Genomic DNA, 13,453 nt, shown 5'->3' with positions numbered 1-13,453 from the left:
CATCAGGAAATGCACGTGACGGCTGTTTTACAATAGAGACATTTAGGTCTCGTCCTAATCAGAAGCCTTGGATGAAAAGGGAGATTCACACTTGGTTAATGTCCTGATCTGAGGCTTTGAAGCAAGATGACCCTGAACGGAACACGAAGGACAAGTGTGATCTCCGCAAGTCAAACAGGGATAAGGGGATTCCAAATCAGGCTGGGCGCTCAATTCAAGCAAGCGGATGCCTTGCGACTGCATTGGCTCTGATGACCACCACGGTTTACGAGCCGAACAATGCATCTCTACTGTTGGATAACCCGCTTTGAACAGGGAAACACTGTTTCATCAATGCGTATTCACCCACCACCCGATGGTTCTGTCTAATATATCCCGATGGCAGAGATCATAAAGCATGGAGACATATAGCGCGGAAACAGGCCGTGCCGCACAACATCCACGTGTCGATTAAAATGGACCATCTGATCTAATTCGGTTTGCCCATATCCCCGAAAACCTTTCCAAACCGTGTACCCGTCCAAATGTCCTTCACATTGTTTGTGCCTCAGCATGTTTCTGGGCAGGTCGTTTCACATTTCTTCAATCCTCTGAATGAAATAGTTGCCCCTCACGTTTATATTAAACTTTAACACCTCTCACCTTAAACCCATGCCCTATTGTGCTTGATTTTCCTACTCTGTTAAATAGACTGTGCATTCACTCCATTCATTCCTCTCTTACCCTTTTCGCCTGTAGAGGTCACCTCTCAGGCCCCTGTGCTCCTAGGCATAAAGTCCAAACCTGTCTAACGAAGCCATGTAGCCCAGGCCCTCGAGTGCTGGCAACATTTTCATCAATCAAGCCAGATGGCATCTTTCACGAAGATCAATTCTCGGTGAGCGGTCGGTCCGAATGAACCATCTGGCCCGGTTTTGAAATTGTGCGCCTTTCAACGTATTCGCCGCCATCTGTAAACATTGTTTTGGTGTCAGTTGCAAACATACTAACTATGAGCGCACAAGTAGAGTTGCTGCCTTACAGAGCTTGCAGCTGAAGACCCGGGTTCGATTCCGACTACGGTGCTGTCTGTTCGCAGTTCGTACGTTCCCCCGTGAATTTTCCCCGAGATTGTTGGTTTCCTTCCACACTCCAAAGACCTACAGGTTTGTAGGTTAATTGGCTTGGTATGAGCCAAGTGCATGTAGGATTGAGTTGATATGCGAGGATCGCTGGTTGAAGCGGACTCGATGCGCCGAAGGGCCTGTTTCCGCGCTGTAAGTTTAGACTTTGGCAAAGGACCGTGATCAGCAGGAGGATAAAACAAATATCTTCCGCCGACCCAGAAAAAAAGTTTCGTATCAAAAGGGAATAAAGATACTAAACCTGGAATCTTGAATCTTGGAGGAACTCAACTGGTCAAGCAGGTCTGTGAAAGCAACAGGTCTAATTCGACGTTTCGGCCCTACTCCCAGTGAGGTCGAGCACAAGGAGCTGATTTATTATAAAATAGGTAAAGGTTTCACTGAGATTGTCAGGGAGAACATGGGATGTGCTGCGTAGCATAGCGTATGGCTGATGGTCGGAATGAGATCTTCCGTCTATCTGTTCGGGAGGACAGGATGAAGGTCCTGACGGAACAAATGGGAAGTGAGGAGAAAGATTCCACAGAGAGAAATAGACAGAGGGAGGGTGGTGAACAGACTGACGACACTGAGTGTGAACATATCGTCTGAATGTTGAAATCTGCTCTAGTTAATTGTGGAAAGCTGGAATATGAGAGCAGAAAAACGCACTAATGCTAATATAAGAAAATAACTGCAGAGGCTGGTACAAATCGAAGGTATTTATTCACAAAGTGCTGGAGTAACTCAGCAGGTCGGGCAGCATCTCGGGAGAGAAGGAATGGGTGACGTTTCGGGTCGAGACCCTTCTTCAGACCCTTCACTAATGCTAATGGTATGTTGGCCTTCATAACGAGAGGATTTGAGCATAGGAGTAAAGAGGCCCTTCTGCATTTGTACCGGGCCCTGGTGAGACCACAGCTGGAGTATTGTGTGCAGTTTTGGTCTCCTAATTTGTGGAAGGACATCCTTGCTATTGTGGTAGGTCCGGAGGATAATCCCCGGGATGGCGGAACTGTCATATGGGGAAAGTTTGTAAAGATTGGGCTTGTCTTCACTGGAATTCAGTAGAAGCTGGCTGCACTGATAACTAGATGGCTGGATAACCAGTGAGCTAGATTTTTAGCCAATAGGATGGACAGCCAGGGAGCACATTAGCTGTCTAGATAGAAACATAGTTTGCTACCTGGGTAGCTAGCTACCCGCATTGCATAACTTGAAAGCTAGATAGCTGGATGTGTAGATAAATGAATAACTAGATTGCAAGATCGCTAGCTAGAGATATAGGCAGCTCTCTGTGGGGTGCGCTCCCTCTCTCGCGAGGCCCACAGAGGGAGATCTAGTCATATCTAGGTTTGTAGATAGCTACCTTGCAAGCTGAAATGACAGAGAGATCGCTCATGCCGGCTATATATCTAGATGCCTGGATGACTAGATGGCTAAATTGCTTTCTGGCTAGACGGTTGGAAGGCTAGCTGGCTACTCGGGAAATTGGTCAGATGGGAAGCTGGCTCGCTGGGTAGATGGTGAACTGAATAAAGCCAGATGGCTGGGTGGTCAGATGGCGAGATGGCTTGATGAGTAGATGGCTAGAAGGCTTGATGGCCATCTGGCTAGTTAGCTAGATAGTTTTCTCCGAGATCTTCGGTTTCCTCCCACACTCCAAAGACGTACAGGTATGTAGGTTAATTGACTGGGTAAATGTAAAAATTGTCCCTAGTGTGTGTAGGATAGTGTTAATAGTGTTAGTGTGCGGGGATCGCTGGGCGGCACGGACTTGGTGGGCCGAAAAGGCCTGTTTCCGCGCTGTATCTGAAATATGAAATAATATGAAATACCTTAGCAGCTAGCTAGATAGATAGATGACTTCATGTCTAAGTGGCTGGTTAGCTAGGTAGCAATAGGTGGTAGGTAGATAGCTAGATAGCCAGTTTAAGAAATAAATAGCTAGATTCATTGCTACAGAGTTAAATGGATAGATAGCTCTATAATTAAATCTCTATATAGCTCGTTAGACTGCTAGCTAGATAGCTGGATAGCTAGATAGGTGGATTGCTAGCCAACAGGATAGATAACTAGGTAGATAGCTAGATATATAGCTAGCTAAATAATAAGATAGCTCGCTTGGTAAATTCCTACAAGACTAAATAGCTATATAGCTAGGTGGATAGCTAGATAGGGAGATAGATAGACAGTTAGATAGATAGCTAGTTAGTCTGTTAGCTATATAACTAGACAGCTGGATGAATAATCAAATTGATAGGTAGCTGGCTCCCTACATAGGTGGATAGCTGTTTAGCTAGTTAGCATGACAGCCAGGAAGCTGGATATCAAGTTATATAGATTGATTACCAGCGGGAAAGACAGCCAGATAGCGTGTTAGCTTTCTAGATAGTAAAATACCTGCATTGCTAGATAGCTTGAACGCTAGACAGATGGATGGAGAGATAGCTGGATCTCCGTTCAGCAAAAATAGTTAGCTAGTTGCGTAGGCAGCTCTTTGTGGAGTGCGGTCTCTCGCTCGCTCGCTCTCGAGGGGGGGGGGGGTGAAAGGGAGAACGATAGAGACCTATTTCGATCTAGCTAGATAGATCATAAATCGCTATAAAACTCTCTTGCGATCTGGCTCGTGAGCTATCTACTGGTATAGCTGGCTAGATGCCTAGCTCACAAGCCATCTAGCAAAGCTCCATCAAGCTAAACCGCTATCTGGCCGCCAAAGCTGTTAGCTAACAACCTAGTTATCTACTTATCTATCTCTCTAGCCCTCAGGCAAGTTAGTGTCCTAGTTATGTTGCTACCAAATAGTTAGCCCTTTACCTATCAATCAAGCTATCTCGAGAACTGGAGTGCTAGCCAGCAGGATAGACTGCCAGACAGCGTGTGAGCTATCTCGATAGCAAGATAGCGAACTACCTAGATAGCTATCTACATGCAATGCTAGACAGCTAGAAAGCTGGATATCTGTATATCAGCTATCAGCGAGATAGCTGGAGATATTGATAGTAAATAGGTAGCTCTCTATCTAGGCAGCTATTTGAGGGGTGCGCTCTCTCTCTCTCTCTCATCCTCTGTGGGCCTCGTGAGAGAGGGAGATCTTGTTGAGTGGGAACGATAGGTAAGCCATGATAGAATGCAGGAGAGGACTCGATGGGCCTTGGTGCACTAACTCTGCTGCTATGACTTTTGTACCCAGTGTTCTTTTTTAGCAGTGCACTGCAGCATCCTCACACAGCGCACCCCAGTGGATGTACAGTGGCAATAGACTGTGACATCGCTCTCCTGTGGACGAACATCAGCAGCACACGGCAACATCCACACACAGCGCACCTCAGTGCATGTACAGTGGCAATATCCAGTCAGGGCGCCCTTCCGTGGATGAACACCAGCAGTACACTGCAACATCGATGCACAACAGCCCTCACTGTCTGTACAATATAAGTGCATCGCAGCATCAGCATTGCTTATGATGGACCTTGAGTTCCCAATGCGAAACACGCAAATCGTGGTAGTACGTTTAGAGTAATAAATAAGCCACGTAGAATGCTTGCTATATTTGACAGAGTCATTGAATATCAGTCAGATGTCAATATTCAACTTTAGAGAACTTTACTTCGGCCGCTTTTGCAACATTGTGTACAGTTATGTTCGCTCTCGTACACGAAGGATATGGGCGCTTCGGAAATCGTGTTCAAGACGTTTACAAGAACATCGGCTGGGTCGTATGAACAACCAGACGTTGGACTGATTCATCGCAGTTCGGGCAGTAACCTGATAGATCGATAGCAAATTATGAGAGGCAAAGATATGGTAAACAGTCAGAATATTCCTCTCAAGATGGAAATATCAAGTATTGAAGGCCACCCCTTTATGGTGAAAGGGATGAAGTTTAAACGAGGTGTGCGGGGAAAGCAAGGGACAGTATGTGCATCGGAGGTCTGCATTGGGTGATAAGGAATAGGAGTAGAATTAGACCATTCGGCTAATCGTCTTATCCGCCAATCTTTTGCCCTCCAAACCCCATTCTCCTGCCTTCCCCCATAACTTCTGATACCTGTATTAATTAAGAATCTTTCTGTCTACGCCTTTAAATATCCACTGACGTGACCTACACACCCTGTTGTGGCAAATAATTCCACAAATTCATCACCTTCTGACTAATTAAATTTCTGAGCATCTTCAAAAGAGAACGTAGATGCATTCTGAGGAAATGATCTCTTGTCCGAGACGCTCCCACAAGTGGAAACATACTTTCCACATCCACTGATCTAAACCATTCACATATCTGTATTTCATATGTCCCATTCTCCTCCTAGTCCAACTCCTAGTACAAAACCCGATTTCCACAATACCCCGCATTCGACAACTCTCTCAAGAAACATCTATCTGAATCAACCTCCTCTGGAACCTCTCCAGAGCCATCACACCTTCCTCTCATATGGTGCCCAGAATTGCTCACAATATTCCAAATGCGGCCTTCCCAGCGCCTTGTATCGCCTCAACATTACATCCGTGTTTCTGTATACAAGTCCTCTTGAAATAAATTGGATGAGTGACAGGCAGCATCTCTGGAGAGAAAGAATGGATGACGTTTCGGATCGAGACCCTTCTTTAGACTGATGTCAGAGAGGTCGGCGGGAAAGAGATAGAATTTTGTTGGAGACAGTGAGACTGGTGTGAGAGCTGGGAAGGAATGGGATGGAGAGAGAGGGAAAGCAAGGGCTAATTGAAGTTAGAGAAGTCAATGTTCATATCGCTGGTATGTTAGCTGCCCAAGCGAAGCATTGGGTGCTGTTCCTCCAATTTGCGCTGGGCCTCACCCTGACAATGGAGGATGCCCAGGACAGAAAGTTCAGATTGGGAATGGGGGAGCGGGGATGAGTTAAAGTGCTGAGCAACCGGGAGATCAGGTAGAACTGTGTGGAACTGTTCAGCGAAACGATCGCCGAGGTTGCGCTTCGCCTCGCCGATATCACTCCATCAGTACAATCCCACAGTATACCGTTACAACAGTACTACCCTACAGTGCGTCACTCCATCAGTACTATCCAACAGTATACCATTACACCAGTACTACCCTACAGTGCGTCACTCCATCAGTGCTACCGCACAGTGTCACTCCATCAATTCCATCCCACATTATGTCACAACAACAGTACTACCGCACGGTGTGTCACACCATCAGAACTACCCCAGAATGTGCCATTAATTCAACACTACCCTACGTTAGGTTACTCCATCAATACTACTTCACAGTCTGTCACTCCATCAGTACCACATGTTACTCCATTAGTAGTACCCAAGAGCGTGTCACTCATCAGTACAACCCCACAGTATGTCATTCCATCATTTCTTCCCGACGGTGTTTCACTCTGTCAGTACCACCTTATGTATGCAATTTCATCAGTTCTACCCACAGTTTTCACCCTTTCAATAATACCATCCAATGTGTCACTATATCAGTACTACCCCAAAATATACCAATCCTTCACTACTACCCCACAAGATGCTAATCCTTAAGCATTATCGCACAGCGTGTCACTCCATCAGTACTACCATATCGTCGGTTACTCCATCATTACCGCATCACAGCGTGTCATTCATTCAGTACTATCCCATATAACGCCAATCAGTACTAGCAAATGGATATTCATTCCATCAGTATTATCCCACAGTGCGTCATTCGATCAGTTCTCCTCCTCAATGTGTCACTCCATCAGAACTACACCATAATGTATCATTACATCAGTACTGCCCCATTTAGTTTCACACCATTAATACTATCCGACAGTGTGCCACGACATCAGTACTACCATATCGCTTGTTCCTCAATCATTACTACCGCGCACTGTGTCACTCGATCAGTAATACACTAAAATATTTTACTCCATCAGTACTTGCCCACAGTTTGCCACTTCACTAGTACAACCCCAAAGTGTATTGTTCCATCTGTACTGCCCACATTGTGTCACTCCATCAGTACTACCCCACTGGTCATCACTCCATCAATACAAGCCTATAGTGTGTTAGACGATCATTATTAGAACACACTATGTCACTCCATCAGTACAACCCCAGAGCGTGTCACTTCATTGGTACTACCCCACTATATACCATTCCATCAATACACACCCACAGTGTTTTTCAACATCAGTACCACCTTGTGTATTATTCCATTAGTACTACCACACAGGGTGTCAATCTATCAGTACTATCCAACGGTGTGTCACTCCATCAGTACTAAACAATGAGTCCTTCCATTAGTACTACCCCACAGTGGTTCAATCCACCAGTATTTCTCTGGTATATGTCTATCCAACAGTACTACACCGCAGGGTGTACCACAATCAGTACTCTCCCACAGTATGCTATTGCGTCAGTACTGCCACATAGTGTGCCATTCCATCAGTACTACCACAAAGTGTGTCACTCCACCAGCACTACCCACAGTGTGCCACTGCATCAGTAATATATTATCGTTTGTTACTCTATCTGTACTACCCTACACTGTGCCACTACATCAGTGCCTCTCCATAGAGCATCGCACCATCAGGAATATCACTCGGGTTATCATTGCATCAGTACTACGCCAGCGTGTGTCACACCATCAGAAAAATCCACTATCAGTCCATCAGTACTACCACGCAGCGTGTCAATCCATCAGTACTACCCCATAGTGTCAACCATCAGTACTTCCTCGCAGTGTCACTCCATCAGTATTCCCCACAGTATGTCACTCCATCAGCCCTATCTCACTGTGTCACTCCATCAGTAATTCCCCACAGTTTCACTCTATTAGTATTTCCCCACAATGTCTCACGCCATTAGCACTACCCGATGTTTATCATTCAATCAAGACTATCCCAGTGGGTCACTCCATAAGTGCTGCCACAAATTGTGTCATTCCATCAGTATTACCAAACAGTGTGTCACTGCATTAGTACTACACCACAGTTTGTCATCCCCATAGTACTACCGCTCAGTGTGTTACTCCGTCGTTGAAACCACACAGTGCCTCACTGCATAATTACAACTCCATATTGTTACACTACATCGGTACTGCTCCCACATCATGTCACTCCAGTGCAATCCTAGAACGTGTCACTCCATCAGTACTCTCCGCTGTTTTTTCTTCCATCAGTACTCCCCAAAGTGTTTCACACCATCAGGACTACCTCAAATCTGCCATTCCCTCCGCATTACCCCACACTGTGCTAACCCATCGCTGCGACGCCATAGTGTGTAATTCCATCACTATTTCACCACAGTTTTTCATAGCAACAGTACTACCGCAGAGCGTGTCAGTCCATCAATATTGCTGCGTCACTGCAACAGAATGTGCTATTACTTCCGTGCTATCCCACAGTGTGTCATTCCATCAACACACCTCCACAGTACGTCATTACACCAGTACTACTCCACAGTGTTACACTCCATCAGTACAACACTGGAGCGTGTCACTCCATCAGTACTACCCTACAATATGTTATTCCATCAGTACTACACCACAGTGACGCACTCCATCAGTACTGCCTTAAGCTTGTTATTCCATTATGTACAACCACACGGACTCATTCAATTAGTATTACCCAAAAGTGTAACCCTCCATCTGTACTGCCCCACCGTCAGTTCTATTTCAGTGTGGAAGTCACAATGTGCAACCCGACAGTACCACCGAACATTGTGTCAATACTTCAGTACTCGCCCAACGTGCGCCTTTCTGTCCATACTACCCCCAGTGTGTCATTCAATCAGCACTACACCGAAGTATGTCACTCCATCAATATAACCGCGCAGTGTGTCACTCCATCAGTACTACTCCACAGCGTGTCACTCCATCAGTTTTACCCCAAGGGGTGGGGTGATGGAGTGACAAACTGCGTGGTAGTACTGATGCAATGACATGAGTACTACCACTCAGTTTGTCACTCCGTCAGTACTACTTCAGTGTGGAACTATATCAGTACGACCCCAGGTTGTCAGTCCATCAATTCTACGTCACAGTGTGCCAGTTCCTCAGTACTACCTCACAATGTATTACTCCATTAGTCTACCCCACAGTGTTTCATCCATCAATTCTTCCCCACAGTATGTCATTACAACAGAACTACCTCACAATTTGTCACTAAATCAATATTATTCCACTGTGTGTCACTTCGTCAGTACTACTCCACAGTTTGTCATAACAACAGTACTACTCATTGTGTCACTCCATCAGTATTACCCGCAGTGTGTTCCTACATCAGTAGAGGCACATGGTGTATCACTCCATCAGAACTACTGCAAAGTGTGTCACTTCATCAGTACTACTGCAGTGTGTCACTCCATCTGTACCAACCCACAGTGTGTCAATCCACAAGAACTGCATCAATTGGTGTTACTCCTTCAGTACTACAGTGTAGTGCTGAATTATTCAAAGTAGGAGGCCCTGTTATGATGCAGAAGCTGACTGAACTCTTCCAGTCCATGTGGAATGAAGGAAAGGTCCCACAACAGCTGAAAGATGCCAGCATAGTCCACATCTACAAGAGGAAAGGCAACCGCCAGTCTTGCGACAATAATAATAATAATAATAATGCATTTTATTTATATAGCGCTTTACATATACTCAAAGACGCTTTACAGAGATTTAGAGAACATAGGGAAATGAATAAATAGATAAATAAGTAAATAAGTAAACGAACAGAGAAAGGAGACAGAAGGTGAGGTCGAGGCATCTCCCTCCTGTCCATAGCAGGGAAGATCTTGGCTCGTATCCTGCTCAACCGTCTCATTCAACACCTTGAGCAGGGTCTCCTTCCAGAAAGCCAGTGTGGTTTCCGTGCTGGGCGTGGAACTGTCGACATGATATTTGCTGCACGCCAACTCCAGGAAAAATGCCAAGAGCAGCACAGCGACCTGTTCGTGACCTTCGTCGATCTGACAAAGGCCTTCGACACTGTCAGTAGAGATGGCTTGTGGATAATGCAGAAGTTTGGCCGTCCCAGCAAGTTCATCACGATTGTCCGGCAGTTCCATGACGGCATGATGGTGAAAGTGCTAGATGATGGAGACGGAAGCCTTTCCAGTGACAAACGGCGTGAAGCAAGGTTGTGTTCGTGCCCCTACACTCTTCACCATGGTCTTCTCTGCCATGCTGACTGATGCCATCCGTGACTGCCAGGATGGAATACACATCAGGTACAGGACTGACAGCAGGCTGTTCAACCTTAGGCGGCTGCAAGCCGTTACTAAGGTGCAGGAGACCATCATCAGAGATTTCTTGTTTGCTGATGACTGTGCCCTCAACGCCAGCACATAGCAGAAGATGCAGCATGAAATGGACTGCTTCCCACAGGCCTGTAACAACTTTTGTCTCTCCATTAGCACCAAAAAGACTGATGTTATGTACCAGCCCGCGCCTGGAAAGCTCTACCAGGAACCACACATCACGGTGAAGGGGGCAGAATCTACAGGCAGTCGACAGCTTTACCTATCTGGGTAGTACACTCTCGCGAGTGGTGAACATTGAGCTGAGGGTAACAACAGGATTGCCAAGGCCAGCGCTGCCTTTGGGCGACTCCGTGGGAATGTTTGGGAGTGGAGAGGACTCGGCCTTACCACCAAGCTGAAGGTCTACTGTGCAGTGGGACTCACCACTCTTCTCTATGCCAGTGAGACCTGGACTGTCTACAGCAGACATGCCAAACAGCTCAACCGCTTTCACTTGAGCTGCCTACGTAGACTCCTTCACATCAGGTGGCAGGACAAAATTCCCGACACAGAGGTCTTGGAACGGGTCGGAATCCCCAGCGTCCACACCCTCCTACGGAAATCCCAAGCCAGATGGGCAGGCCATGTCGTCAGAATGCCCGAGAGTCGACTGCCAAAACAGCTTCTGTATGGAGAACTGTGTCAGGGCAAGCGCTCAGTAGGAGGACAGAAGAAACGGTTTAAGGACTGCCTCAAAGTGTCCCTCAAAGACTTGGACATCAACCTCAGCACTTGCGAGTCTCTTGCTCTGGACCGTCCAACCTGGCGTAGCAAGCTCCCCACAGGAGCCCGTGCAGCAGCGAACAGACGCACTTGCAGAGGCCCAGAGGAAACGCACCGCGCGCAAGGCCCGGGCTACCTCCACTTCCACGGCAGCACCCATCCACTTGTGTCCTACGTGTGGGCGTGCCTTCCGGGCCCGGATTGGCCTCACCAGTCTCTTCCGGACCCACAGGCACCAATCCTCCAACTGAAAGTGAAGTCATGGTCATCTTCGAACCCGAAGGACGAACAACAACAAAAACACAGCGCATTGCGTCACTCCATCAGTACTACCTCCACATTCTGTCACTCCATTAGTGCACTGCACAGTGTGTAATTCCATCAGTACTACTGCGCAGTGTGTCACTTCATCAATACAACTCCAAAGTGTGTCACTCCATCTGTACCAACCCACAGTGTGTTAATCCACCATTACTACCATACATTGTGTCACTCCATCAGTTCCACTGCACAGTGTGTCACTCCATCAGTAATGCCCCACACCGTGTCACGTCGTCACTAAAACACACAATATGCCATTACGTCATTCCAAACACACATGTTCACACCCTCAAACACAGTCAAACACGCACACACATACCCGCGCAAGAAGACACACACAATCTCCCAAATGCAATCACAAACAATCAAGTATACTCTCACACATTCTCCCATACAATCACACGTACATATGCACTCACACTAACAGATATTCACACGCACTAGCACGAAGAGACACGCACTCATTCGCACATACTTACACACGAACACATTCTCTGACAAAACCATCATAAACTCTCCCACACACGCGCGCACACACACACACACACACACTATCAAAGAATTACATACTCAAACACTCTGACAAACTCACATCCCACATATTCTCCCACATTCTCACAAACAGCCACACACACGCACAGACGCAAACACTGTCCATCAGAAACCCACATGCACTCTCCCACTCAGAGACACAGATACATTCAATCGCACTTGCATCCACGCTTACTAATGCTCACACACTCACACGCAAACTCACGCACTCGCACAGACAGACACACACACACACACACAAATATAGGCACTCTACAAACTCTACCGCTCTCTCACACGCAGACCGGCATGCACACGTGCACATTTTGGGATTGAGTGTATCCTTGGATGTTCGCGGCCAGCAGCGCAGCGCAGCGTGGCCGGGAGTGTTCCCGGTGAGCGGGGCCAAGCCCTTAGTCGGCCCGATCGGCCCGGTTCGCCCACCGAGGATGGCGATGAGAACCACGCCTCGGGAGCGAGCTGGGAGCTGCGAGGAACCGCAGAGAGCGAGGTGGACCGTCGGAGAGCGAGGAAGGGCGCCGAGAACGACGGGGGCGACCCGCCGTGCGGCGGCAGGGAGCGTTTGTAACTGTCGGCGTCAAAATGTGGCGACACTTTTGTACTGCCTAGGTGAGGTCTGCGACATGATGTTACCGGGTTGTCTGCAAAACAAATCATTTCACTCTACCTGGGTACGTGAAAATAAAGTATCATTGAATCATTGAAATTCCTGCAACCGCATACACTAACGCATACACACACACACACACACCGACTCATTTGCACACACGTGCTAACACACTCTTGCACGGACTCGCACTGTCACACACAATCAATATCCAATGCGAGTCAGGCTGCACCTCTGGAGAAATCTAGTTGAGTATGTCAGTTCAGTGCAGTTTATTGTCACGTGTACCGAGGTACCGTGAAAAGATTTTGTTGCGTGCCACCCAGTCAGTGGAAACAAAATACATTATTACAGTCGAGCCATTTACAGAGTATAGATACATGATAAGGGGATAACGTTTAGTGCAAAGTAAAGCCTGCAAAATCCGATCAAGGATAGTCCGAGGGTCAACAAAGAGGTAGATAGTAGTTCAGCACTGCTTTCTCGTTGTGGTGGGATGATTCCGTTGCCTGATAACAGCTGGGAAGACGCTGACCCTGAAACTGGAGGTGTGCATTTTCACACTTCTATACATTTTGCATAATGGGAGAGAGGAGAAGCAGGAGTGGCAAGGGTGCGACTCGTCCTTGATTATGCTGCTGGCCTTGCCGAGGCGGCATGGTTTATAAACTGAGTTAATATATGGGAGGTTGCTTTGTGTGATGGTCTGGACAATTCGCAGCAATTTCTTGCGTTCTTGTATGGAGCTGTTCCTAAACCAAGCTGTGCTGCATCTTGATAAAATACTTTCTATGGTGCATCTGTAGATGTTGGTGAGAGTTGTAGAGGGCACGCCGAACTGGCTAACCCTGCTAAGGACATGGATGGGTGAAGTTTCGGTTCGGCACATTTCTTC

The sequence above is a fragment of the Rhinoraja longicauda genome, unplaced genomic scaffold, assembly GCF_053455715.1.
Source record: "Rhinoraja longicauda isolate Sanriku21f unplaced genomic scaffold, sRhiLon1.1 Scf000070, whole genome shotgun sequence".
Classification (NCBI taxonomy): Eukaryota; Metazoa; Chordata; class Chondrichthyes; order Rajiformes; family Arhynchobatidae; genus Rhinoraja; species Rhinoraja longicauda.
The sequence above is the reverse complement of the archived record's forward strand: the minus strand, read 5'-3'. Positions refer to the sequence as shown.